We start from the raw sequence: 22,492 nt of genomic DNA, 5'->3' as shown, positions 1-22,492 counted from the left end.
TTAAAGTAGACCACATGTGCCAGAACAAACTATCTGAACCCACATTTGATGAGATAGCCAACAGGGCTTCTGGGGCTCATCCTGGGACAGTTGAGGTGGTCTTGAGTGATACTTAGAGGAGGGACATGGAAGTTATGGATGTGGGCTGAAATGTCCCTCCATTGATAAAGTTGATAAATTGAAAAACCAAGGTAGAGAATGACTCTTACATTGGGGGATAATTTCTCATCTTTGCCCAATAAGAGAAATACAATTGGGTGGATTTCTGTTGAAAGTTTCGTATGACAATTTAATGTGAATTGCCTATTTTCAACTTCCCCATGAGCCACTGAATTATACATACAGCTATGTAAGCTGGAAATGCCAGGAGGTTGCTCATATTAGGAAGATGCTGTAGAGAAAGACCCCTTGCGGTTGGGAGTAAGGGTTAGAGGACTTGTTGGTAAAGCACAGCATTGTGTAATGCTCGTTCCTGGGCATGTTTCTGTTGCTCTCTCTGCCCTGCCCAAGCTTGAGACTCTCTCTTCTCAGTGATTCTAGGAGACACACCTCTGAGCTATCCTCCTAAACTTTTGCTTTGAAACAGGATTTAAGTCATTTTAGTTTTCGCTCATGGCATTCAGGATACAGAAAACTGAGTATATTTTTCACACTTCCTGTCCTTGTACTTGTAGGTCACAAGTCTTTCATGCCTGAGGTATTTGGTTATAATCTTTATGGTTTGGTATACCATACCTCACAATCCACTGAAGTCTGTTCTTTAAAAATTCTAGGCAAGAACATTGCAGGACTTCCCCGGTGGCGCAGTGGTTAAGAATCTGCCTGCCAATGCAGGGGCACGGGTTCAAGCCCTGGTCCGGGAAGATCCCACATGCCGCGGAGCAACTAAGCCCGTGCGCCACAACAACTGAGCCTGCGCTCTAGAGCCCGCGAGCCACAACTACTGAGCCCGCATGCCACAACTACTGAAGCCCGCGTGCCTAGAGCCCGTGCTCTGCAACAAGAGAAGCCACAGCAATGAGAAGCCCGCACACCGCAACGAAGAGTAGCCCCTGCTCACCGCAACTAGAGAAAGCTCGCGCGCAGCAACGAAGACCCAACACAGCCAACAGTAAGTAAAATAAATAAATAAATTTATAAAAATTTTAAAAAAAGACCATTGCAGCCCATCTTCAGCTCTGAAGGGAAGGTGAGGTAGTTCATAAAACAATTCTGTCTTAGTTTCTCTGAGAATCTGGGTTGATACTTGGAGAGGAACATACTTGTACTTAGTCTAAGGCCTCACAGCTTAAAGTGAGATGCAGCCACCCTGGGAGTTTTGCAGCCAGAGGGAACGCAAAGCTACGGGATAAACCCGGTGTGCGTTTATATAAGGAAGCCAATGCAGATATGCTGTGAACACACAGCTTCACCTGGCGATGTCCTCGTGTTTGGCAAAGCTGCTCTTCTGAGGCTGCTTTCTTCAGGCAGCTTGAGCCGCTTCCGCCTCCCTCGACCGTGAGGTCACTGTCAGCTTGACAGGAGACAGACCCTTTAATAAGCCTAATGGCAAGCACTATCAAGAAGCAGAAATTCCGGATCTCAGCTATGGGATGGGTAATTGCAAGAGGTTTAACCAAAACCGTGCAGCCACTGCGGAATAGCCTTTCTGCTCAGGTATTCTTGTTTTGTTTTTTTTAATAAATTTATTTATTTATTTATTTTTGGCTGCATTGGGGCTTCGTTGCTGTGCGCAGGCTTTTCTCTAGTTGCGGCGAGCGGGGGCTACTCTTCGTTGCAGTGCGCGGGCTTCTTATTGTGGTGGCTTCTCTTGTTGCAGAGCTTGGGCTCTAGGCATGCGGACTTCAGTAGTTGTGGCACTCGGGCTCAGTAGTTGTGGCTCGCAGGGTCTAGAGCTCAGGCTCAGTAGTTGTGATGCATGGGCTTAGTTGCTCCATGGGATCTTCCTGGACCAGGGATCGAACCCGTGTCCCCTGCATTGGCAGGCAGATTCTCAACCATTGCGCCACCAGGGAAGGCCCAACTCAGGTATTCGTGTTTCATAAGAAAAACCATTTTTCTCCCATGCTAAGCGCCATCCCACTGGATGCTAGGCAGACCCTACTCTTTGAACTACCATGCCCGGGTTCTAGAGTTGACTCTTACTCTTTCTGGGCCTCAGCTATAAAAAAGAAGCATTAAATGAGGGGATCGCTCAGGTCCCTCACAGCTTTAACTTCCTAGAATTCTAAGTACATCATGAAGGAATTTCAGGAAATATTTTTTCTCTGCTTATTGTTAGTTTCCTTTCTGCTTTCTCCACCTTGCCCTAGATCAGGGGCGAGGATGGCAAAGGTACTGATCTATAGAGACAGCCTCTCCTTGATTCAGCATTCCAGAAAAAAGGGTTTGTGTGACATTTGGAATTCAACCACAAAGCTCTAGACAAACTAATTGGCATCGCAATGTAAGGCAAACTTTCCCTTGTTGACTGCTACCTCCGTTTTGGAACCCCTTCCCAGCTCTCCCCTGCCTTGCTTTCAGAAGACTCCCCGCCTCACTAAGGGATTTAGTCCCTTAAATCTACTGCAAAACACAACATTCCTCCTTTCTCCTCTCAAGCCCAGGCAAAATTTCTATTCCCAGAATTTTATCTCAATCAGCGGAGGATATTATGTTCCAATGTAAAGCAATTCATTTTAAACACAGAGCTCAATGCCAATAAATCTCTAAATGGTCTACCAAGAAGGTAGATATTTCTGAGGAAGAGACTTCCTGTCTCTTCTTGCCCATCATTGTGTCATCAGTTCAAAGCCCATCAAGGCTCTCCTCACCTACCCAAATTTTGCAACTGGAAATCTATACCCTTACAGAGCCAAGCAGAAGAAAACCTTTCACTTACGGGATATGGAGGACCTCTGCTGTTATTTAACATTCATGAACGACATCCCCCAAGATCAGAGAGCAGAGCATGTCAGCATAGGTCACAGAGGAGATGAGTTTGCACGGGGTGGAGGACTGAAGGAAAAATCTAGAACCAGAGTGCCATCTGGCACGGTCCTCCCTAACAGCCTAAGTGAGGAGCCCTGGGAAGCCAGGGATGGCATGAAAACAAAGGTAGAAAAATAGAGTTTGTCTAATTCTTGGGTTTGCCTCAGGTCAGCTCTGCATGTCAAAATAACCCCCGTCCTCCAGGTTAAAAACGCTTGTCCTGTCTCCACCTGGACTCCAAGATTTCAGTTGTCACTCCTGCTTCCCTCTTGGGAGCGCTATTGAAGCTGAGGAAAAGTTTTTGCTCTCTTGTTGGTTCGATTTCACACGTACTTATTACATCCCTGCTGTTTGTCCAGCTTGATCTCTGACTTAAAGGAACTCGAATGTAACTCGTGGCACAATTTAGTTACCACCAAGGAAAGATTTCAGGGGCTCTGGGAAAACACACAGCTCCCCAGCTAGCCATCACACCCGTGCGAAACTGCCTGTCAGCCCAGTATGTGCCCCTTGCTTCTTGCCTGCAGTCTTCGTCAACCTGGCTCTCAGTGTCCGTTTGGCCGAAATTATGGCAGCAGCATTAGCAGCTGGTAATGGTTGAAGCCCTCCTGACTCCAGAAATTCCCCCAGGGTGGCCCGCTATGGTTTGGATCTGCTGAGCAGCATGTGGAAATGCAAAGGCAAGCTCTCTTACCGAGCACAGTTGGCTGTCAGCAAAACACCACCCGCTGGCTGCAGAGCTGCAAACGAGGGAAGGCTTGTCTTTCCCGACATATTTAAAACTAGTCAAAAGCTTGGCTGGCCAATGGGTTAGTTACAAAGATAGATAGACAGATGATAGATAGATAGATGAAGGTTTTGTTCGATATTGCTGCTTTGTGTACGTTCCCTGGAATGTGGGCCCTGGCCCTGGGTGCAAAGGGGCCTCCCTTGCTGCTCCTGGGATACTGCTTCCTCAGCACCCTACTCCTGTCTCCTCTCCAGCACCTCACCCCTTGCCTGGGCTCAGGTCTTCACCTTCTTTTGCATGGATTTCCTGTTTCAACATCCTTGGAATGTGTCTGCTACAATCCAGACTTTTCAGAGAGCTGTAGGGAACCTATTTACAATGTAAAGCTGAGCATGTTTGTCCCCTGCCTCCTGTTTCCTAGAAGAAAACATCTGAGAAGGCTTACAAAGCCTTGCCTGCCTCTTCAGTGTCACCCCTACCTGCCCTCTGGCTTACGGTTGAGCAAGACATCCATCACCCGCCCCAAGCTATTTCTCTGTCTGTGTTCCTGCTGTCACCTGTGCTACACCACCTCACCTTGGCCTCTACTTGGCCAACTCCTACCAATCCATGAAGACTCAGCCCAGGAGACTGTTCCTTGACCTAGCGCCCTTTCTGCTCCCTAAATACCCTGCATACTTCATCACAACACCCCCTTGAGGTATCATACCTGTTCAATGGGTCTCTCCTCACTTCTAGACCATGAGGTACTTGAGAGCAGGGAATGGATCTTAGTCATCACATCCCCAACATCTAGGACAGTGCTTCCCAACTGGGAGTGGCTTTTTTCCCCAGGGGATATTTGGCAATGTCCATGTCTGTAGACATGTGTCAATGTCTGTAGACATTTTTGGTTTACATGACTGGAGGGCATCCTACTAACTCCCAGTGAATAGAGGCCAGGGATACTGATAAACATCCTCCAATGCACGGGGTAGCCCTCCCACAACAAAACGTTACCAGACCCCAAAATGTCAATAGAAACCCAGGCCTAAGACAAAGAGTACATAATTAATGTTTAATGGGGAAAAAAAAAGTGAATATATGTCACTGAATCAAACTCTGCTCTCAGATAAGGTCCATGTGATAGTTACTAGGTCCTGAGATGGAATTCAAGTTAATGTAATCCTTCTTTCAGGACAATTTAGTTTAAGCCTGATCTCTCATTGTGGATTCAAAATTTGGCTCCAGTAACGGTATTTCAGGTATCAGCTGAACAGATAGGAATGATATCTTGAGACAGTTCTCTACTGAGACCAAGACTTCCTAACCTGGAATAGAACCATTAAATGCTGGAAATAAACGGGGCTGTAGAAACCACACAGCTCAACCCACTGATTTTGCAGATGGAGAACACAAGCCCTGCCTGATTATGTGCTCGCCCAAGGCCAGCTGGCTAGGAAGACAGTCTGGGGGCGAGTGGAAGTACCACCTGTGTTGTGACTTCACCAAAAATGAGCAGAGGACTTTGGGGTCCATATCTGAGTCCCTAATAGAGACTGGGGCCAGGGTTAGGGTGAAGGAGTTAGAATTGCCTCCTTGGAGAGACAAGGAGAAGAGAGAAATGTAGCTATCTGGGAAAGATGCTTTTTCACATATCTTGGCTTCCTGAACTTTGAGACCTTTCCTCAAATCTAATGACCACTGACCTTGATGCCTACCTGGTGCTAAAATCTCTACCTTGATACTTCAGGTCACACACAGTCCAAACCATTTCACCTTCTAGTGTCTCTCACTGGAAGCACTATTGATATTTGGCCAGGACAATTCTTTTTGTAAGACAGGCTGTTTGGCATCCATGGCCTTCATTCACTAAACATCTGCTGCAGCTTCAACCATGATCGTTAGAAGATAAGCCTAGATACTTCCAAATGCCCCCAGGAAGGTGGTACTGCTTCCCCTCCCCACCTCTTCGGTCGAGAACCACCAAAGACCAGATGGCAGAGGTGCATTTTTGTTGAGCAAAGCGCATCTTGGTCAGCATGAGAAAGCAATAAGAACGATGGACAAGAGTGGCCTTAATGATCACCTTCCTCAAAATCACCTGCGGGGTCTGTTATAGGCCCACCCTCTGGGGATAGAATGCAAGAATATATATTTTTAATAGTCTCACTGGGTGATTTCTATGTATGCTAAAAGTTTGAGAACCATGTCTTAGTAATTCTTGATCGTGGCTCAAAGGAGAATCAATACTTTATAACGCTACTGCTCATATCCAACTCTAGAGACCCTGAATTAATTTGAGTGCAGTGGGATCCTGGCATTGGATGTTTTAAAAGCTGCCTAGATGATTCTGATATTCAGCCAGGGTTAAGAAACACTACCATTAAGGAGTCTTGCCAGGTACGAGGTGATCACAAATTCATTTCCTGATTCTCTCTTCTGAGTTACATTAAAGCAGTGGTTTTCAACCTTGGCTGCATCCCCCTGGGGAACTTTATAAAATCCTGATGCCTAGGTCATACCCTATACCATTGAAAGCAGAATCTTTGGGGACAGGATTCAGGCATCAGTATTTCTAAGGCTCCCCAGGTGACTCCAATGTGCAGCCAGCTTTAAGAATCAGTGATTCAGAATATTTGCCTGTCTTCTCCCATAATTCTCTGCTCTTGACTTTTATTTCTCCTCTAACCTCCTCGTTCAGAAGAGCTTGTGGGGTGGGGTTTAGGGTGAGACTAATTAAGGGATAAAGGGCAAGATTCAACCTGTTCCTCTTTGCCACTTAATTCCTGGCCATACTTAACCAGCACTCTGGGAGTAGTTAAAGGGCAATGGAGAAACCTCTATATATATTTCCAAGAGGAAGATTCTTGGACCAGCATCAAGCTCTTTTTTTTTTTTTTTGAATCTTGACCTTCCCTGAGGTTTCTAAATATTATTCCAGGTTAGGCATTTCAACTTTTATTCTTTTCCGACATTTAATTTATGTGGCATGTGGGGTCAAAGAAGCAATGGAAAGTTGGCAGCCATTCTCTTCTAATTAGCAGACATATCAGTGGTTGAAATTATTTACCAGTAACAGGCCAGCACAGCTCCAGGAATGTTAATGACTGTCATTGGTCCTCGAGTCCGATTTCATAACTGATAAGGGTTGTTAATATGTCGTCACTGCAGTTAAAGGCTTATAAAAGACATTTGTCCTATTCAGTGTCATTGGGTAATGACCCCCAAATTTGCCTTTGGGTGGGTTAGAAGGTCAGATGTGCCCCCCTTTTTAAAGAAATGTTAAATCTAACCTCAGCTGCTGCAGGCAGAAGGGAAAGATGAAATTCCAGACAGAGCTGCTGCTGCTTTGACGTGTTTCACAGTCATGTCAAAGCGGGGGCTGCCTGTAACCTCACTTCCAACAGCTCCAGCCCAATCTTGCTGGAAGGGAAGGTTGTTCTTTCTGTGCCAGGCTAGGTCCCAGGCGTTCAGAGTAAAACTGTGGACGTCTGGAGTGCTCTGACTCCAAGTGTTAAATTCCTTCAGTATATGCATGTGCGTGCGTGCGTGCGCGTGCGTGCACACACACACACACACACACACACACACACACACACACTTGTCTAAGACACATCATTTGCATTGGGCTGGTGGACCCCAGTGTGAGTTGGGAGTCATTAGTCCACAGTACCCTCCCGTCTTGATCAGTAGTCCTTCCCTGCTGTGTGCCCTCCCTTGGGTCCATCTCTGATCATCAGATAGTTTAATAAATTTGAACCGCAAATCCTTCTTCCTACGAAGGATCCCTTCTTCTTTTAAACTTATGTTAGCAAATAGATATGGGGTTAGAGAGGAAACAGCACAGCCTGACGATGTATGACGACAGCATCTAAACCCCAAATCAAAAATTCCTCCAAGAGGTAGATAATTGCCTTAAAACTGCAGACCCCAAAGGGACCACTCACGTAATTCTTCCCAGAATTCCAGACATTATTCACCCAAAATGGCCTCTGAGAACTTAGAATGACAACTTCAAAAATTTTAACATCTAGTTCCCACCAGCTACTATTTACTGAGTGTTGTGCTAAGCTCTTTTACCTCTGAGATATTATTCAGTCCTCACACAACCCAAAGAGGGAGGCACACTATCATTGTTCCCACTTAGAGGAGGAAGTATGCCCAGGTTTACACAGTCAGGAAGTGTGAGGATATGAGTCAAGGTGTGTCTGGGTCCAGAACTACTTGCCATTAGCTGCTGTGCTTTATGCATTGGCGCTGCTGCTACACTGGCTGACCTTGCTGTGACACTGGAACCTGGTCTTACTATTTTTCTGTGCTTTCATTAATTCTATCCTCATTTCTGTTGACCTTATCACTCTTATAGCCTTGGTTCAGCTCTCTCTGAGATAAGAGAGGTCTTTGCCAACCAATCTCATGGTTCTCTAACCAGGTTCCTAACATGGTGTCTTTGTGCTCTAGTCTTTTTATGGTGCCCTGGTATTCTGTATATGTAGAAGCTAAGCTTCCAGATCTCTTACAGGTGCCCCCTTGGCTCCCCCTCTCCGCTTCTCTGAACTTGTTTCTCCAACCACAAACTTACAACAAATTCTCTAGAGGTTTGGTCAGAAAAATTTTTTTTTTTTTTGGTACCAAGAACATTAAAAAATGATAGGTCTGCCACACACCTGGATTCTCTCCCACCTCAAGGTGAGTTTACTTGTCTGTCCACACTGTTCTTAGAATGGCCATCTAAATGTTTTCATTACCAGTTGAAGTGGACAATTGTTTTGTGCCTTCCTGTCACCCTGATTGTGCTTTAGCGGACCATTCTTACTCCACTTTTAGTCCATACTCAATCAATCTGTGACTCCAGGGGTGGACATGTTACCCAGACTTTGCCACTCAGAACATTCCCTCTCCTGGGCCAAAGGACTGGCTCAGAGATGTAGACAGGAACCAAACAGAGCCAATCAGAATTAATTCTAGACTCGTCTTTAAAGAACTGGATAAGATTCCAACTCTTTACTTCTGGACTTGTAGCCACAAGGATGTAATTGTGAAGTTGCTGACGGCCACTGGTCCATCAGGAAGGGAGAGTCTATGTGAAAAGAGAGTCCACAGAGGATAAAGCAGAACCAAGAGTTGGAAAGAGACTGGGCCCTTATGATATTGTCTGAAACTGTGGATCCAGGCATAACTGAAACATACCCATGGACTTTTCAGTTACATGAGAAAATACATTATAGTTGAGTTGAATTTCTGTCACTTGAATGAAAAGGTTCACAACCAGTACAGCAGTCTTCCCATGGATCATTGGTTGGTTCCTCGTGCAAAAGATAGCCCAGATGCTCTTCTGGGACAGATCAACACAAAAACACTTCTTCACTAGAAATCACCCCTACACCCAGAAGCCTGTGAGAAACAGTTTTGTAAATAGTAAAATGAGCACCATTAAGAGGTAATATTCATATACCTCAGTGTGAATTGACTTTCTCAATATGAGAGTTAACGGCGGGAGGATAGAAAATATGTAAGGCTCTGGGTACAGGGTCCTGAGGTATACTAGAATGATTAAGGGAAGAGGCCGGAATAGGTGAAGATAGAGGAATTGATATGTATTGAAAATGAACATCTTGGCCAACAGGCACATGAAAAGATGCTGAACATCACTAATCATCAGGGAAATGCAAATCAAAATCACAGTGAGATACCACCTCACACCTGTCAGAAGGGGCTATGATCAAAAAGGACACAACTAACAAATGTTGGCAAGGATGTGGAGAAAAGGGAACCCTCGTACACTGTTGATGGGAATGTAAATTGGTGCAGCCACTCTGGAAAACAGTATGGAAGTTTCTCAAAAAACTAAAATTAGAACTACCGTATAACCCAGCAATTCTACTTCTGGGTATATATCAAAAAAACCAAAAACACTAATTCAAAAAGATACATGCACCCCAATGTTCCTAGCAGCATTATTTACAATTGCCAAGACATGGAAGCAACCTAAGTGTCCATCTACAGATGAATGGATAAAGAAGATGGAATACTGCTTATCTGTAAAAAAGAATGAAATTTTGCCATCTGCAGCAACATGGATGGACCTGGAGGGCATTATGCTAAGTGAAATAAGTCAGACAGAGAAAGACAAATATACTGTATGATACCACTTATACGTGGAATCTAAAAATTACAACAGACTACTGAATATAACAAAAAAGAGGCAGACTCACAGATATAGAGAACAAACTAGTGGTTACGGGGCAGGGAGGCGCCGTATAAGGACAGGGGAGTGGAAGGTACAAACTATGGGGGGTAAGATAGGCTCAAGGATGGGAAATATAGCCAACATTTTGTAATAACTGTAAATGGAAAGTAACCTTTCAAAATTGGACATAAAATAAATTTTAAAATTAAGAAAAAATTTTAATTAATAAAATGAACAGCTTAATTTTGCCTGAGGCCATGTTTCCATTAATTGGCCTTTCCACCCAAATCAAGAGCAGAACTGAAAAACCTAATAAAAACAAAACCCAGGGAGAAAAGAAAAATTTTCACAATAGCCCAAGTGAAAGTAATGACATGAGCTAATCCAATTTGTATAAACAAAGAAATTACTCCAGCAATGGGACTGACTCATTTTGTGTCAGAACTAAATACCAGGAAGTAGAGGGTAGATAGGGAACCTGGCCTAAATATACAGAGGTGGGGGAGATGGAGACTAATTACTCCATTGGAGGAGAGAGAGAAAAGAAACAAAAAGTTTTTCCATGGCAACTGACCATAAAGTGTTCAAAAAGAAACATTCAAATAGCACTTCAACCCACAATGTATGTTCCAAGAGGCTCACTGGGGAAAATATTGTAGATTTTAAAAATTCACTGGCAAGTAGTCAATTAAATTTTATTTTCTAGTTCTGATTGATGGACCTGACTTTTTAGGGCTAGGCATACAAACTGGCTGTCAGATATAAAATTCAGTGGAAAGAGGGAACATTTAAATTTTCCTTTAAGATAATGATTTACAACATTTTCCATGTCATTGTGCACCCAGACAATGACAACAATTTTATGGTACTAAGGTAAAAAGATTAGGTCATTTGAGGCAGAGGTTACTGACCTGTGTCACCCCAGGTCCACTCAAGTTCCCAAAGACTGAGGAAGACCTCTCTTTCGCACAAGTGAGCTGGGTCCACCAGTTAGGAAACTCAGTCAAAGACTGGGCCAAGCCTAGACTGAGCCCACATGGGGAGGAGGACAAGACACTGGAATGAAGGCCAAAGACCAATACTTTGGTTCTAGCTCTGCCATGTGTAGGACTTGGACACTGCCCTTAACCTCAGTGTGCCTCAGTTGGCTTACGTATAAAACCAAGTTAAAGATGCCCTTACGTTCTCTACCTTACAGAGTCACTATGAGGATCAAGAGTACCATGTTCATGAACATAATTTGCAACCATAGAGTACTATAGAAACATACGGCATGATAATGACAGTGGGTATGATGGTGTTTTCTCCCCAACCCTGCCCCATCTAGACCACTCTCACTTTCAGGAGTTACCCTGCTATGGGCAGCAGTTGACACTGAGGAGAACAATGCAGCTGCTGTACGAGAGTGACTGGGGCCTAGAGTGTGGGAGGCTATTCTGCAGCTGGGCTTTTGAGTTGGGCCAAAGAGCTCATGGGGTTTTGGCTTCCTGAGCACCTCTGTTGAAACTCCCTGGGGAATTTTGCTTTATGAAATTCCCAGCAACTTGGGATCCCACTGGGTTGGTGATTAGGAGGCTGGAGGGCTCCCTGTTGGATGAAAAATATGTGTTTGAAGTCTGCTGGGAAGAGCTGTAGGAGTTGAGAGTTCTTCCCTGACGGCCACTGTGCATTGACAGCAGCTGCCCCTACCACTGTTGATTGCCAATTACTTTTGTCTCCAGAGCCAAAGAAAATATGTTTGAAGTGAACCCTTTGAATTAGACCTATTTTTCACTAGGATCCACAGCTGGTGAAATATTAACGAACAGGTGGGTCGCACAATACCCCAGATTGCATTAGAATTGATTTTTATAGGCTAAACTGTTAACGCTAGAGGTGCTGACATATATCCTGCTAAGGTTAGCAGACCCAGAAGCCATTAAAATCAACACAGAGCACATTCAGACTTATCAAACACAACGTCTATTTTACCGAGAATGGAGTAAGTAGTAGGTAAAGAGATTGAGATTCCACATAATCTGTCTCAGAAACAGGAAGAACTAATTTTGTAATGGATGGCTAGCAATGCCTACTCTGGAAGGCTCTAAATATTTTTTCTGTCTGGGAAGGGAATTCTATGATATTAACTGGAATAAGACGGGATGGAGGAGGTAGACTAGTTCTTCTGGAAGTCATGTCCATGAACAGAACAAATCCTGGATTCCCTCAAATTTCAGTCTCTGCAGGGAGTTACATTTAAAGTAATGTAACTACTATCTAGCAGCTGAATAGTTTCAACTTTTACTTGTGCCTCTTGAAGATCATGATTCAGAAGCCTTTCCCCCAGTTCACAGTACTCTCCCACCCTTCACCTGCTTCACCTGCCCTCCCTTACCAAACCCTAAAACTCTTCTCCAGCCCCGAACAACTCAATAAAATGCATGGACCTTGCTTAGATCCTGATATGAGCAAACCAAGTGTAATGCAACACATTAAAAACAATAAGGGAAATTTGATTTCAGACTGTGGGCTAGACGATACCAATAAACTCCTGTTGGTTTTGATAGGTGTGATAATAGTATGGTGGTATGTAAGAAACCACCGATATTTTTGCAACACACATATAAATACATAGGGGTGAAATGACATGATTTGGGGATTTGCTTTAACATACTTCAGCCAAAAGAAAGGGAGAAGAAAGATAAAGGTATAGATGAAGGAAAAGTGAGGAAATACTGATAATTCTAGAATATGAGTGATTGATATTTGAAGTTCATTATTCTGTTTTCTCTACTTTCATGTATGCTTGAAATTTCTCCTAAGAAAATTATTTTTAAAAAAGAGAAAGAGGAAAGCAAATACAAATATACTCAGAACATCATAAGCAAAGGTAAAAATAAATCAGAGAAATGAATTTCAAAACAATAATAAAGGAAGTATTGGGACTTTCCTGGTGGCACAGTGGTTAAGAATCCACCTGCCAATGCAGGGGACACAGATTCGATCCCTTGTCCGGGAAGATCCCACATGTCACGGAGCAACTAAGCCCATGCGTCACAGCTACTGAGCCTGCACTCTAGAGCCCACGAGCCACAACTACTGAGCCCACATACCACAATTACTGAAGCCCACGTGCCTAGAGCCCGTGCTCCGAAACAAGAAAAGCCACTGCAATGAGAAGCCCGTGCACCACAACAAAGATTAGCCCCTTCTTGCCGCAACTAGAGAAAGCCCACGCACAGCAACGAAGACCCAATGCAGCCAAAAATAAATAAATAATTTTTTTTTTTTTTTAAGTATTTTGTAGACTGATAAGTCCATCAAGCAAACCTGACATGTCTGAGTGCCATTCGTGGAACCGTGGGTCAACAGAGCAGTGTGGTATATTTCAATGCAAAAAATTAAAATTATAAAAGCAGGATCATACACACAAACATGTTAAGCTTTTATAATTCTTTTAAGCCTGAATGGCCTAGCCTCATTCATAAGATATTTCCTACATTTATATTCCTCTTAAAACTGAAAATATCTTCTTGATTTCTTTGTTTAAATTTTTTTAACAGATTTTTTTAAAACACTCTTGAATTGAGCAAAAAATAATATGAAGTGAGGTAGGGCTCTGGGGGGAAGGGAATTTGTGTTAAAACTTTTCAAAATGAAATTTAACCTCATATTTTTAAAGCATTGCTTTCTGGCAGGATTCATACTTTTCCTCCCACACCCTCCCATCTGTGGTCAGTGTCTGGAAGAAAGTACTGCTACTCATAATTTTAAGGATTTTATTGTAAATTTAAGGGTTTTAAAGAAACTAGCGTGGATTCTGAAAGAAGCAGTCACTGGAAAAACAAATATTTTCTGAGAGTCCTAAAAGAGTTTAAAGAGAACTGACATTTATATCCATTGTTGCTAAAAGCACAAGTTTCATGTGAAAAACATTCAAGAAATAGGAATTGACCTACCCCATCCTGCATGGAATCTTGCATTCCTAATCACTAAAGCAGAGAGCTTAGAAGCAGGGGATGAAATGGGGTGAACAGAACTTTGCTTAAGCTAGAACAATCGGATCATTTCCCTTTCTCATAGTCCCAATTATTTTCCCAGCCTTGGCTCTTATTTGAGCAAGACCTTTTTCATCAAACATTTATCTAGCCAACTGATGTGGTGGAGAATTTGTTCAAATTGGTTATTTTGCATCTTGTTGGCAGAAGGGGGAAATGAATGCTTGAATGTTCGAGTTTTCACCCTGACATGTAGAGACTTGAGGTCGGGGGAATGGAGGTTCCTCCAGCTGGAGAGGTTAAGATGAACACACAGGCAACTACAGGACCAGGAAGAAAGTGAACCATCCTGTAGAAAGGTGTGATTATATGCTGAGACTTTAAAAGGAGAGAAAAAGACATTCAAACATAAGAAAGAAACTAATTTGTGTTAAACCTTGAAGGATAAGGAAGGAATAAAATAGAAGATATAGCACAAGCAAATACACACAGGCTGTAGTATAGAGATGGTGTGGGGAAGGGCAAGAAGGTCCATTTGACTGGAACACAGGGAAAATAGAAGGAACTAAGGTCAGAAGATGGAACAAATACTTTATGGAAAATTCTGGAATGTCAGGATGGGAATGTTAGGTATTAGGTAGATAATGAATGTGGGCACTGAGAGTTTTTTAAAAATGAGCAGCGCTGCCTTGTTGAGGGTAAATCTAACAGTGGTGAGTAAAATGAATTGGAGTACTGAGAGAACAGATAGTGATAATCACTACTGTTACTGAGTACTTTGCTGGTACCACTTTATATACATATATACTCCAATTGAGTACTCATAGCAAGAGGTATTATTATCCTTTTTTTTTTTTTTTTTTTTGTGGTACGCGGGCCTCTCACTGTTGTGGCCTCTCCCCTTGCAGAGCACAGGCTCCAGACGCGCAGACTCAGCAGCCATGGCTCACGGGCCCAGCCGCTCGGCGGCATGTGGGATCTTCCCGGACCAGGGCACGAACCCGTGTCCCCTGCATCGGCAGGCGGATCAACCACTGCGCCACCAGGGAAGCCCTGTCCCATTTTATAGATGCAGAAATTGAGGCTTAGAGTGTTTAAGCAACTTGCCTGAGCCATGTAGTTACTAAGCAGTAGAGGCAGTATTCTTACCTACTCTTAATCACTGTGTGTGACTATTTCTTACGGAGGCTAGAATGGATGGGAGGTAAGGAGGACTTGAATTAAGAAGGTGGTGATAGTAACCAAAAGGAGGGATCAAACTCTTGAGAAGCAGGATTGGCAAGACTTAGTAAACAATAGCCTTCAGAAGCACTTGATATTGAGTCTGGGTGAAGGGAAGGGCAATACCATCACTGACCTAAATAAAGAAACCAGAAGAAAAACCTGCCATGAGATAAAAGATGACTAATTTGCTTTTAGCTATGTTGAATTTGAGATGCCATTAGTAAATGCCAGTGAAAATGCCTATGGGGCAGTTGAAAACATAGTTTGGTAGCTAAAGGGAGAAGATGGAGCTAGAAAGAGAAATTGAGACGCCATGAGGAAGCAGTGGAGAGGTCAACAGGTAAAGGAGGGTGGTGGAAGGAAATCATCCCAGGGTTTTGCTCTTGGTTTTGTTTTTTTCTACTCTCTCAGCTGAGAATAGAGATGCCTTTTGAATTTTGTCAGCCATTCCCTCCCAAACTATCTACCCATCCACCACCACCCCCATTCAGGAATGAAATGGAGAAATGTAGGACAAAATATGGAATAATTCGTTGGCCTTCCATTTTGGGGGAAGAATAGAGGCAGCTTAGTAGAAGTGTGAGGATTCTAAATAAGAGTATAAGGGGCAATCCATTCTCGCTTTAATTTGTTTTCCAGCAGGATAAGACAAGGGCATCCATCTTCAGACCTGAAGTCCTGGTCAGTGTCCCAGGGAGCCACTGTGCATTGCTGCACAGGGCAGGCTCGGAGGGGCTAACACAGGTCAGGCAGCACATGTGCCTTGTTTTGGGAGGCAAGATGAGGCTTAAAGCTGGTAGGATATGCCCTGCATCCCCTGAGATTCTCCATCTAAAGACTCAGTTCTTTCCTAAAGCATCCTAAACATAGAAAGTGTAGTGGAAGGGCAAGATTCCACTGTTGAATTCCCCAGAAGGCCCAACAAATGAATGACTTGGTGTCAGTGGGGTGAAAGTGAAACAGTAAACATAGGAGTTTGTGCAGTCCCACATGAGTGAAGGGAGTCACCTCATCACTCTCCTGCTGATGGACAGCTTCTCATCTCCTAGTTTACCATCTTCCTCACAACTTGCCTCAGCAATTTTTGGGTCAAATTGCATGTTCAGAAGGATATTGCATGTTTCTGCTGGGGGTAAGTAGGGGTCACAGTGACATGACTCACCTGCTACGAACTTGGAACTACGGGAAATAAGATCGCCTGATGAGACTAAATCTTTCAACTCAATGCTGATGAATCAGAGAAGAAATATGGGAAACCACTTTAAAGAGCAAATGTGTCCTTCGAACAGTAAGACTTGACTGGACCTTGATTGGTGAGATTAATATATCTAAAGAAAAAACATGCATCCATGAGAAGGGGAGCTCTGCTCAGTTATCAACAAGAGAACTGCATTCAATAAATATTTGCTGAGTACCTACTATGTGGCAGCAATCAGCTCACATTCTAGTTGGGGAGACAGAAAATAAATGCATGTATAATCAAATGTCAGGCAGTGCTACAGTGTCCTACAGAGAGGGTCCTCAGAGCAAACAACAGAGTCTAGTGTTCAGCTGCAGCAGCAGAGATGTGCTCCTTCAAGTTCTGTGCTGGATTTAGGAAGTATGCTTGGACCTACAGGCCCAGACCTGTGTCTCCAACATTTACTAGTGACATTTTAACCTGCTAATAGCCCTTCTTTTGATTTCCTCCTATGCAACTTTCATGAAAACATACATAGAGAAAAGAGTACATATCAAAAGTATACAGCTCAATGAATTTTCCAAACTGTGCATACCTGTGTAACCAGCACGCTGAATCCCTCCTCATGTCCCTGTTCAGCCTCTCTGCTGTTACTGAACCAAACTTGGCTCTGCTCCCCCAGCTCCACCAGCACGTAGTAAAGCCAGTCTACTCACATGCAACTGTTGTGAAGGAAAGTGCAGCATTTATTGCAGGGCGCCAAGCAAGGAGTACAGGTGGCTAATGCTTAAAAGACCCGAACTTCCCGGTGGCTTTCAGGGGAAGGTTTTTGAAGACAGGGTGAGGGAGAGGATTGCAGGATGCGTGATCAGCTCGTGGACATTCTTCTGATTGGTTGGTGGTGAGGTAATCCGAAGTCAGCATCATCAACTTTCTGGTTCTACTAATTGGTCTAGGGTCTACATGCTTGTGGTCAACAAGCAGTTGACTTCTTCCCATGGTGGGGGTTTCAGTATCTGCAAAACAGCTCAAGGATATGGCTCAGAATATTATCTATAGCCCCTGAGGAGGAACTAAAGGTTCTTGACTTTTGTTTAATGCTTAAACTATTATTTTTGTCTTGCTTTAGTGTTTTCCTTTGTTTCTGCATTCTCACTTTTCTAATTAAATTTGTTCTTTGGAACCCAGGGAAGGTCTAGGAGGCTAAAGAGTTTCTACAAACAAGAGACACACAGAGGACATGGGGGGAGTCTCTCCCAAGAAGGTCTCATAGGGTCCTGTTCAGTTACACCACAACAAAAGATTAACCACTGTCATGACACTAACACCATAGATTTATTTTGCCTGTTTTTGGACTTTATATAAATGAAAATATATGGTACATACTCAGTACATAATCTCTGGCTTCTTTTTCTCAATATTATGTCTGTGAGATACAGTCATACTGTTCTGTGTATTGATGGTCTGTTCTTTTTTCATTGTATATTTCATTGTACGACTATATCACTATTCATTTATCCATTCTATTTAAATGGACATCAGGGTAATTTCCACTACTCTTTTTTTTTTTTTTTTTTTTTTTGCGGTACACGGGCCTCTCACTGTTGTGGCCTCTCCCATTGCGGAGCACAGGCTCCGGACGCACAGACTCAGCAGCCATGGCTCATGGGCCTAGCTGCTCCGCGGTATGTGGGATCTTCCCGGACCGGGGCATGAACCCATGTCCCCTGCATCGGCAGGTGGACTCTCAACCACTGAGCCACCAGGGAAGCCCTCCACTACTCTTTTAATAAGTTATTTTTCTGCTTAAATTTGTTAGCTAGTTTCCAATGAGTGCTGCCTAATACCCTTTTGTTTTAATTCTAAATTTTTATCGAGTGAGAAAGTAACCAGAGAGTTGTGTTCTTTTGTAGAAATTCTTCCTTTTTAACAATGCTTTGGAAGATACGGACATTTTCTTCATCAGCTATTTGGCAAGGAACATCAACTCACTCTGTTTCAACAGTGAGCCCACATGATCAAAAACAACATTCTGTGCAGATAAAGCTCTGAATTCCTGGCTTAAATACAGTACTTTCTGGAATAACAGCTATAACTTGGGGTCTCTTGGGTTGCTACACAAGTTGGTTAGGTTTTCTCTGCAGGAGCCAACGAAATGACCGCTTCTGGGTATGTGTCTCAACAGTTAGGGTAGTTTACATCTTGATTGCACAAGAACAGAGGTTTTGAGGCTGTGGTTTTTCCCACATTTCCCATTGCCCTGGTTATCGCTCTCAGGAACTCAAGAACATCGTTACTCGGCAAACAGCATCCAGTGAAAAAGAAAATGACAGACTAAATTAAAAGACAGTCATATCAGTTATTCAGTTCATCAATTACTAGGATCTGTCCATTTTGCAAGCGTATGTGAACACCCCTCTTGTGGGAGTCTACCCTGTCTGAGCAGGGCTCTAGAAGAGAAGGATGGGCCACTCCATCTTTTCATCCTTTTCCTCTTTGGCCAGACTATATAGACTGCTGATGCAATTATTCGCTGCCTAACTTTTGAGCTATAAGTTGGACCAGCCAACTGTTATTTCCCTTCATTATTCAAGGAGACACTTGTAATAACATTGGCAAGTATCTACTGAGCTCTTGGTACATGTGCCAGGTACTATGCCAAGGACTCTGTGTGTGTGCCTACTTCATTAAAGGCCAATCTCTCCACTTCTGCTCAGGATTCCATATCCTCATCCTTCCCAAGAACTTTCCTCCTGCAATTAACCTCTCTCCCCTTCACGATTCATTTCTCTCTCCCTCCTGAATCATTTCCACGAGCAGTCAGACGTGTTCTAGTGCTTCCTTTAAAAAATAAAAATCCCTTGACCTCATATCGCCCTCCAGGTACAATCCCATTTCTTAGCTCTTTTATAGCACAACTTCCTGAAAAGTTGTCTGTAGTCAGTGCCCACTTCCTCATCTCCTAGTCTTAGCTCAGCAGACTCCAGCCAGGCCTTCCTCCTCTCTATGCTAGTGAATCTGCTCGTTTCAAGGTCATGAACAACCTCCTTTGCCAATCCAAAGGTCCCTTCATTGTCTTCATCTTACTCAACTTCCCAGTAGAACTTGACACAGTTGACCACTCCTTCCTTCTTAAAATCCTCTTCTCTCCCAGCCTCCAGGATGCTGTGTTCTTCCCTTTTCCTCCTGCCTAACTGGCTGCATTGCCTCAGGGCTTTTTTTTGCTGGTTTCCCCTTCTCTGTCTGGTTTCTAAATGTTGCAATGACTGGAGGCTCTGTCTTAGATCTTCTTATACTATGATCCATCTATACCCTATACCTAATCTCATGTTTTAAATACCATCTACATACTGATGACTCTCGGATTTTAAATTTCTAGTCTTGATATTGCTGACCTCTCCCCTGAACTCAAGTCCCTACAGGCCACTGTACCACCTGCTCTGTATCACCACATGGACATCTAAGAGGCATCTCAAATTTAGTATAGACAAACAAAGCTCTTGGTTTCCCAGTCCCCCACTTTGCCTCCCCCATCTCAATAAACTGCCCCAATATTCACCCTATCGTTGAAGGCAAGCTTTTAGAAGTCATCTTTAAGTCCTGTGTCCCTGTCTTTAACAAATGAATCATTGTCGAGTCCTGTTGGCAACAGCTGCATGTCAGTAGTTAATTAGAAGAGGCTTTTATTCTTTTTAACTTGACGAATTAAAAGAAAGCTTGGAAAATTGGAGGGAAAACACCCATATTTTCTCATAACCTCCTTAATTACCATTTATAGCTGTACCTTGTCTTATGGAGTAGAAGCATCCTAATTTACTTTACAAGCTGCCTGATGTTGCATCTTCAGATTCTTTTCACATTTGACTTCTATAAACAAGTGTGCAATGAATATCTGCACGCACATATAGGTATTCTATTTTTATTTTTAAAATAGAAAAGCTGACATTTTTTGTTCAATAAAAGATCACTGAGTGGTTGCCTTAGTTGTGCAATAATGGGGAACATACCCATTATTCCGGTGTTCAGGTATCATAGAACTCTTTTAAAACAGTTACTCTCTGAGAGCTGTCAGAGCACAAAGCTGATCACTGAAGATGTAACATGGCGGATGCTTGGACTCAGCGTTCAGCTGAGGCTAGAAACTCCTCTGGACCCAGCCGCCCTGTTGCAGTGTCTTGTTCTGGGAAAGATGACTGAACTTGGCAACGAAGGCCTCCAATCTGGAACCTTGGGAGCCTAACTGTGGAGACTATTAATAAGCTCAGCCCTGAGACATGAGATTATCGTGCTTCAAAGAACCCCTGTGGTCTGTGCCGGAGCTAACAGGGACTCCAGTACAACACTGGACATGGATGCCCTAGTCTGTCTCCAATATTGAAGTAGATGGTAGTGACAGAACCAACAGTGACTGACGCTGGAGGAGCTGCTGTGGACCAGTCCAATTTTCTTCTTCTCTGTTCCTCTTGGGACTGAATAAGCACCCAGTATTCTTGACCAATAAAGATGAGGGGTAGGAGGACCCTCAAAAAATCAACACTTAACTTCCTGCTAATAGAGCATCAGAAGTTCACGCAACAACTAGGAACTCCACAGTGTGGAGCAGACTTGCAGGTTACATATGGGACCCTTTCCTTAGGCTATATTCCCAGAAAAGGAATTACTAATTAAAGGGCATGAACATTTTTATGACTCTTGGCCAAAAGTACAATTTTTTTCTAAAGGATGCACTAATTTCTACCATCTATTTTCCCACACCCTCTCCAGTGATGAATAATAAACTTGATTTTTTTTTTTTTTTTTTGGTCACAACCAAGAATTCTTGGGAAGAATGATCACTGTGAGAAGTGGTGGCCCACCCTCAGTGCCAAGGTGAGGTCAGCAACATTTTTAAACCCACCCATTGCCACTCGTTCTGAAACGAACATTCCCAGGCTCCCTGCTATGTCCCTCATCCATTCTCTCAGCGGCATCCCTTTGGCACCGCCCCCCTCAGGTATTCATGACCTTGCCCTCCCTTCTCTGTGCTCATTAAAACCGGCATAAGAGCAGATATGACATGAGTCAGTCACTTCTTCATGTGGCTGTAAATCAAAGTATCACCTCTCGCCCATGCCTGCATCTCATCTAGGCTTTAGGAATGAAAAGCTTTGTTCTCTGTTAAAGGAACTTTGAGCTTAAATGTCGCAGACGGAGAATCCACCAAAAGCTGGACCTCTGACTTGAGGGGCAAAGGACCCTCGTGATCAGATTGAGATTTGAAGAGCATCAAGAGGCCAGAGCTTCAAAGTTGGGACCTAGAAGGTGGAGTTGGCAGGCAGAGGATAACCCACCAGAGAAGTGAGGTAGTAGGAACTGAACATGAGATAGGAACTAAAAGTGGAAGCTGCAGAGGTTGAAAACATGCTTCACTGATGTCGGAACTTTGCCTAGAGTCACTCCAAGGTGAGCATAACTCACTTAAAATCAAAACCTGAAAGCTGTTCTTTATGCCAACAAAGTGCAATTTAATAAATAATTGTCAATCACTCTTATAGAAAACGCATGTGAAGCATGAATGGTTTTGACCTTTTATAGTCATGACACAAGAGTTTTCAGTCCTGCTCCTGGTTGTATCGTCGCATGATCCTGGGCAAGCCTTACAATTTTGCTGGCCTTGACTTTTATTTATGAGCTATAGATAATTATGCCCTGCCTAGTGGCCTGGGGGGCTGAGGAGGATGAGAGGTGTGAACTGGGTGTTCAAGTTAAAGGTCAGATGTGGTCTTCCAAGTATTGCCTTTGGTCAGGGTCTAATCGTGAGGGGTCCAAGATCAAATAATGGATAGAATTGAATCCTTTCAGTTTATTGTCTAGTAATATGAATGTGTAGTTAATAACCTGCAGCCCAGATTTGTAAGATACTAATTGGAATATAACATAAAACCCATAGAGAGTAAAGGATAAAGGAAACTTAAAAATAAGAGGCAGGAAATAAATGATATTTAATTTGGACATGTGCCTCCAATGCATCTGGAGAAGAATCAACAAAACATAGATATCAATGGAAAACCTAGAGAAATAAGCCGTAATTACTCCAAAAGATATGTGGACAGGAAATTGGATAGGAGCTTACAATGTTGTTTTGGGCTGCACAGAGGGCCTATTGTGCCTGCAAAGGGAAATGAGAGTTTATCTCTGAATAATCAGATGGAATTGTGCATAAAATCAGGCTAAAGTTTTTCATAAGCCATCTCACAATT

General features: G+C 43.2%; 1 long non-coding RNA gene across 1 annotated transcript in view; it reads left to right on the top strand.

The window, feature by feature from the left end:
* Positions 1 to 22,492, top strand: part of LOC132434975 (uncharacterized) — a 69,128-nt gene that overhangs the window by 1,125 nt on the left and 45,511 nt on the right. The window contains exon 2 of the long non-coding RNA XR_009521465.1: positions 774 to 1,111. This is a non-coding gene — a long non-coding RNA (uncharacterized lncRNA). The remainder of the gene's footprint in view (positions 1 to 773; positions 1,112 to 22,492) is intronic.

This window comes from Delphinus delphis, chromosome 12 (genome assembly GCF_949987515.2).
Source record: "Delphinus delphis chromosome 12, mDelDel1.2, whole genome shotgun sequence".
Lineage (NCBI taxonomy): Eukaryota > Metazoa > Chordata > Mammalia > Artiodactyla > Delphinidae > Delphinus > Delphinus delphis.
The sequence above is the reverse complement of the archived record's forward strand: the minus strand, read 5'-3'. Positions and strand labels throughout refer to the sequence as shown.